Source organism: Macrobrachium nipponense, chromosome 43 (genome assembly GCF_015104395.2).
Source record: "Macrobrachium nipponense isolate FS-2020 chromosome 43, ASM1510439v2, whole genome shotgun sequence".
NCBI classification, from domain to species: domain Eukaryota; kingdom Metazoa; phylum Arthropoda; class Malacostraca; order Decapoda; family Palaemonidae; genus Macrobrachium; species Macrobrachium nipponense.
This window is the reverse complement of record NC_061104.1, coordinates 26,627,979-26,635,478: the sequence shown is the minus strand read 5'-3', so window position 1 is coordinate 26,635,478 and position 7,500 is coordinate 26,627,979.

Genomic DNA, 7,500 nt, shown 5'->3' with positions numbered 1-7,500 from the left:
AAAGTATTATTCTTTTCCACGAAGAATTGCAGCTGGGCTAATTATTGTATCAGACGGTGTTTTCTTAACCCGTTTCATGCTTAGTGCTTTTTTTCTTCTTCTTTTTTAAGCCTTTTTTTCATTACGCGGAATATTTTGGCAACCCTTATGATACTCGATCTTTTCACGACTTGCAATGTGCGAAATTTTTATTACTTATGTCAAGCAGTTTTCAGTTGAAAGCTCACACACGCGATTCGCGTTATTTCCCGGAAGTTCTCAGAAGCCACCTACTATTTTTCGTCGAACTTGCGAGGCCACGGAAGACATCACTTCTTTGGACTGCAACGTCTGGCAAGCAGCAGAGCCGTTCGCGAATGGCGTCTTCTATTGGCGACTTTACCGAGCGACAAGGAAACGGCGTCTTCTATTAGTGGTGTGTCAGGGTGGTGAAAAGACTGTTTCCGTTTTGTATGAGATACATGTCCAGTGGGTGTGTTTCTCTGGACGCTTATGTGGAATGCATACAATTACCAACCAGTGTTAGTGTGTGTGTGTGTGTGTATATATATAATATCTATATATAATAATAAGAATCTATAATATAGAGTTATAATCATTATATATATATATATACATCATTATATTAATTAATATAAATTAATATATATAAGAATAGGATAAGATAGATAGATAGATAAATAGGAATAGATTAGCTCAGGTAAAAAATGGCCCATTACAAACACTCTGGTTTAAATCTAAGGAATATTTATATTATACTATATATATATATATATATATATATATATATATATATATATATATATATATAATATATATATATATATATATATTGCAATCAAAACAGTTTTATTCAGTAATAACAAACAGTTTCGGAGTAAGCATTATCTCCGTCAAGAGATTTGATAGACAACTTACAAGAAAAAATAATCGTTAATGCATAATGTGAACCTCTTAAGTACATAAAATAATAGAATAAAGATTCGTCACAAAAACAAAAATAATCGGTTATCAAAAAACAAAAAACAAAAACAAAAAAAGAGCAGAACAGAGAATAATTGCCTGCACAAAAGCAAGAATAAAAACGCACAGTATTTCGTTAATTCGCATGGTATAGACTGGTAGCGCCAACACACGATGGACCGAATAGAAGAGGAATCTTGATATTCGACCGTCCTCACGAATGGCGCTCTGTCATGGTTTTGATAATGGTCTCCTTGTCCTAATTGATCTTCCGAGGTGGCCAAACCATAGCACACGTGCCTGGCGCTTCCTCTTACCTGAAATAAATTGCACGACAGCAATAACACTCACGGTAGATCTCGGGGGCGGTACCAGCTGCATAATGAGGTTTATTTAAAGACGATTGTGACGTACATTAGAGATCGGGCTTGATGGGGGTAGGGTACGCTGCGCTGGAACCCGGCGCTGTCCAGTTTGTCTCCTCTACCTACAACCTCGCAGGGCGGACAAATCGGTTAGCAGGAGTTGGGTGGATGTGTCATGTTTCCCCTACCTCCCCGATCCCCTACCTGCCATGCCCCTGCCCCTGCCCCCACCCCAGGCGGACAAACAAGAAAGAGCCACTCGGATTTTTTTTATTATTAATATATACCAGGTGGTGTTTCGAAATTAGAGGCCCCCCCCCCCCCCCCCCCTCTACAGCATAAACTAAAATTGATACGGTCAAAAGCAAAAGTAATTTAGAACAGGTATTTATTTAAGTTTCTCTCTGAGTATTTAATATTTTGTGTGGTCTCCATCTGCTTGTACCACAGCCTGCATTCTTAAGGGGAATGATTTCAGCAAATCGCAAAAAGCTGAAACTCAAACTCCAATTTCCTGAGCACTTCGGTCACCTCTCTTCGCAGGTTATCGAGGCTTGGTATACCATCATAGTTCACTGTGCACGCTTCAGCACGATCCTTTAAGATACTACCAATGTTTTCACACACATTAAGGTCAGGGGAGCTACCTGGAAATTCACTTGACGAGAATAAATCGATACCACTGTTTCGAAGCAGCTCCTGTGCCTGAAGAGCCTTGAAACATGGTGTCTTATCATGCAAAAATGTGACTTCTTCAACAGATAACACATTTTCAGGATCTTTGAGGAAAGGAAATACTTCACCAGTAAGCACAGTTTCTATGAAGTATTCACCATTCCATGACTGTCCTTATTCTTTGATGATCCACATTAACTGTTTGGCTGTGAAACAGATAAAAATTCCCAAACATTCAGGAAATTTCACAACTTGGCAATAGCAGCACATCATCGCTGATATCATCCAAATGTTTCATTTTTATGATTTGGCTTCCTGACTGTGTAAATGAAGAAATCATCTGATGCGACAACATGGAGAAAGTCAGCTTCATCCCAATCTTTAAGAAATAAACCACAAAACCATGCCCGGTCTTCTCTGTGTTGCTGAGTGATGTTGGGCTTGCTGATAACATGGAATGGCTTGATACCAGATTGTTTCAACTCACGATATACAGCACTATAACTTCTTTCTTCTTTCCCCTTTTTGTTTCTAGTTCAAGCACCAATTTACATAAAGACTTTCTTGGTCTACCCACTGCCTCACCTATGATGTCTTTTGACTCCTGAGAAAGGACTTCAGGCCTTCCAAGATTCTCACTCTTTTCGCGATGACAGTCATATGGATTTTTGTTCCAGTTTCTTTTAACAAAGGATTCGTCTCTTTTAATGTATTTAGCTATCCAGGAACGTAAAATGAAGGATGCGCCAGCATCCCTGGCCTCTCTGAAGGTTAGAGCCTGGATTCAGTCAGTCCATCTGATTTCCTCCGAGTCGTTAGCCATGGCTGTATCTAACTCCGTCACTCAGTCTGAAAATACAAGAAATGTAAATGAAAAATAGCTTAATAGAAACTTAAGATAATGTACTTGGAGATAGGCTATAGCAGAAAACTTCATAACTTTCCCTTTGTTTTGTGGAGGAGGGGACTAATTTTGAAACACCCGGTAGATAGACTCCTTTTAATAATTTCGAAATTTTGTGCTTTATTGGAAAATTCCCATTTGCCAATTAAAAATTAAAGAAATCAAATCACAACTTTAATGGTTTTTTAAATAGTAATCTTTGTGAGCATTAATTTTTCATGCTGTTAACCTAATATGTATTGATAAAAGTGTTTGTATTTCGACGTTCAGAGCATGTTCTGGATATGTAATTATATGCATTGTACTGACGTCTCTCAGCGGAGTGTTACGGCCAATGTACTATTGTAATTGTGTCTCCCTGGGAACATTTATAGCATCATTCTACCTCTCGTGTTGATTCGCAATTGTGTTGTTAATTTATGTATGTTTCGTTTGTATGATTCGTAAGCTTTAATTTCCCGATAGGGAAAGGGTCGTAACCTTTTAATGAGTTCTCTAGTTAGCAACGAGGAGGAGGAGGAGTATTTCGTGTAAGTAGAGAAAGCAACAAACATCACAGGTTCATTATGTTTATAAATGTTCTCTACGTGAGTGACGGGCGTAGTTGTAACTGGGTCTGTCTCTCACACACGCGTAATTAAATATCTGTCTTCATCGGAGAGATGTAATAATCAAATTTCTCTCTCTCTCTCTCTCTCTCTCTCTCTCTCTCTCTCTCTCTCTCTCTCTCTCTGTGTGTGTGTGTGTGTGTGTGTGTGTGTGTGTGTGTGTGGAAATGGTCTGAAACGAGCAGGGACGAAGTCATCATTGTCTAATTATCCGTTTTGTCGCTCAAGTTTGACCTCTCAAGACCCTTATTTCGTTTTGACTTCTTCGTGAGTCCCTGGTGCAATTGCAGATGGCGCTCTTGATGTTGGGAGATGTGGTAAATGATGTTAAAGATGTTTCTGGTTGTGGGGAAATTGCGGTGTTGATGATGTTGGAGAGATCTGAAAGGTTCTTGATGTGGACTCTGTTGGTTATGTTATTGGTGATGATTTCAGAGAAGTAAGTTAAGTGACGTTGTTGTTGAGATGAAATTGGAAATTCTCTGAGGGAAGGTTAATTAAGATGTTGAAAATATAAATTCTGAATTGGAAGATGGTGTTGAAGATGGCGTTGAAAATTTTATAGGTTGAAAAACGATGAGGAAAGATCTTAAATTGCAAATGATAGTAATAAAGTTGTGTCAAAAGCCCTGTCTTCAGCGTGATTCTGTTGTCTGGTGGATGAAACTCAGGCGCAAATTCTTGGGCCTTGTCTCTTGATTTAGATTTTTTTTTTCTTTTAGTCGTTCTTGTGGAAATTTATTTGTCTTTATTTGTGTCGCTGAAGAAGTGTTCTATTTGGTGCGCCTATTTCTTTTATACCTAATTAATTGGTTTTTATTTGGCTCAGGCTTATTTCTGACTTACTTTAAGTGATGCTGTATTTGTTTTCTTGTTCAACGTGGGAGTTTATTTTTTAGATTACTCTCGATATGATATGAATGTTGCAAATGTGTAAGTTTCATTTTGTAATCATTTGCTTAGTGTTTTCTATTGTGGAGGTTTACTGGTTATGATTCACTCCTGTCAAGATTAATTCTTAGTTCGAGGCTCAGATTCCACGGCGATTATTGGTTCAAGACCTGAATAAATCACTTGCTATGAGGTAGAATACGTTATGGTACTTATAGGCACATAAATTCTACATTCAGTTAAGGACTTTAATTGTTCGATGATCGAAGTGTCGTAATGCCAGATTTATCATCGATCTTTTTCACTTGAAGCTTGGGCTTCATTGTTACCCATTCTGCGCCGGTCCTCTTTTGGTTAAATCTATAACCACAGAAAAACGAGGATTTTATAATACAACATCGAAGTTGGTCCTTTTCAGCCGATAATGACAGGTGAGTCCCAAAAATGCAGTTGAACTAAATTACGAGCACGGAGACCCTTCCTTTCAGTTTGCAGGTCAACGGCCATGGCTGCTATTTGTTTATGTGTATGTTTATATATGTATATGTGTCTGGGTTTATTTTCAAGTATAAACTGAGTTTTGAAACCTTTCCAAATTACCCGTAACACAGGTTAACGTACTTGCATTGTGATGGTTTTTCTTTCGTTTATGTCATTTGTTACAGAATTTCAATGGAGTTTCTTAGAATGCCCAAGCTTATTGGTCTGCCCTACTCTTCTGCTCTCTTCAGACAGTTTTGTAACACGGCAGGTGTCCTTTATTTAGCCGTGTTTTCCTCTATATCTCATAAAATGTTATCTTCCTGATGAGTGTTGTTGATGAATACCCATTGAAGGGCAAGACGGAGGCACAGGGTATGAAGTAATTCACACAAGTTTATAAAATTACATAAAAGGGGAATGGTTTAAATGGCAAATAAGATGAGCTGATAAACTTCATATTTAATCACTGTCTTTATCTGTAAAGTACAACCTACATGGTTGCTTATTGTCAGTTGTAGTTTGATCCAAAGCAGGCTCCATTTGCATTAGTTTTCCTGAGTGTTTTGTGGCGTTTTGAAGAGTATTTTATACGTTGTGTGTTGTGTCTAATGACACTAACTAAAGCCATGGAACCCTGGCTACCTAATGAAGAGTGGTTAAATATGTAGTGAATGAGTCGTCTCACCGGTTTAATATTAAAGATTTGCCGTGCTCGTGTGAATTTATGCAAAATATGCATGTTATGTATCGCGTGCCACTCTTGCCTTCATTTAGAAATTAATTGGTTAGGGATGAAATTACGAACGAAAAAATGCCTGATTTTCTTAAGTATTATGTACGGAAATGTGTATCCTAGAAGGAATCTGTTGGATATGTAGAATCCGAAGGTCCTCACCAGGCTTCTTACTCCTTGTCACAACTCACCGTATACGCGGAATAAGACAAGCTTCATCTAAACCACCCAGCAACTGTTTTTCGAGAATGCATTTTTCCGAACTGCTGTTTTCCATAATTTAGAATCTATTCCTAAATTTCTTAATTGAGTGATCAAGTAGTAGTAATCTTGCAATTCAGTAGATTTTCTGGCTATAATAATAGGCGGGGTAGGGACGCAGGAAGCTGCCACAAGAAGTATTAAATCGCGACTGATCAAAGACAGTAGGGAGTGCAGTGGTTATAAGACCGGGTGATTTTTTTTTTTTTTTTTTTTTTTTTTTTTTTTTTTTTTTTTTTTTTTTTTTTTTGAGAAAAAGAGCGGAACGAAGACCAGGAAAAGAAACGTTATTTGTGGGATGAAATGACGAACACATCCAGAGAGCCTTTCATGCTTGGAGAGAAACACGCGCGCGGGCGCCTGCACAGAACTGGTTTATTTTAAGCGGATGTTTCTTATCATTCTTCCTTTTTCTGGCTCTGTATCTTGCACTTACCCGTCACAAACATTAGTATTCTGTCCAGGCTGTGGTTCTTATCTTTCTCTCATTCTGTCTTTTAAAAGGAAACAAAGAGAAGTGGAAAAATATTACATTAAAAGAAATTCACTATCTCTCACAAAAGGATACACAGAAGTAGGAAAATGCTGCAGAAAAACTCTCTCTCTCTCTCTCTCTCTCTCTCTCTCTCTCTCTCTCTCTCTCTCTCTCTCAAGGTGTTTTGGAGGCTCACCTGAGTCTCATTAAAGGATGTTTTCGACTTCTGGTGGAGTTTGTGATTGGCGCTCTCTCTCTCTCTCTCTCTCTCTCTCTCTCTCTCTCTCTCTCTCTCTCGTTTAGTCTTTACTTAAGGGATGAAGGTGCTTGTTTGTTACATGAATGGAGAAGAGTGGAAGTGAAGATATGAATTTTGAGATTAGATTTTGTCATCAGAAAGCTGCTTTTTTTTCGGCACTTGAAATGTGACAAAAAACAGACTAGAATGTCTTCCTGATTTCTGGTAAGATAAAGCAACTGAAATAGCTAATGGAGATTTTAAAAAGCCAATATGATAACAGATATTTGTATGTGAAAATCTTCTACTGAAATGACAGAGCGCAAAAGTTTCGAAAGCCGATACCGTGACGGATATTGCTACGTGATCCATTTTGGGGTTATTGACGTGAATACACCTGAACCAAGTCATTTCCTTCAGATCATGTAAGATTTAAAAAAAAAAAAAAGAGAGAAGGAGAACTTTCAATTCACATTGCAAAAATATTCTTCCATCTCCAAGCACTGATGGAAGATGGTTTTTTTCAAATGTTGAATTACCACCCTTGCTCGTAAACAAAAATAAAAAAAGAAATTCGTGTAAGTTTTCAGGGAGCCGTTAGGATCCGTTGCAAGCGGCATTAGGTTACAAAAGGAAGTTGGAAATTACCAGAGAAACGAAAGAGAAAATCTTTCAAAGGACTGTTTTCATGAATGTTCGAAGTTGGAAATACAACGTCGGACCTGTCGTAATGCAGATCGAAGGCTTAAAATTTAAAGTTTTCGACTGTTTGCTGAAATGCCAAGGAAGACGAACTGCTGTGAGCCCCTCTCTCTCTCTCTCTCTCTCTCTCTCTCTCTCTCTCTCTCTCTCTCTCTCTCTCTCAAGACCAGATGCAATTAGCACCCGTTCTCTATCTCAGAAT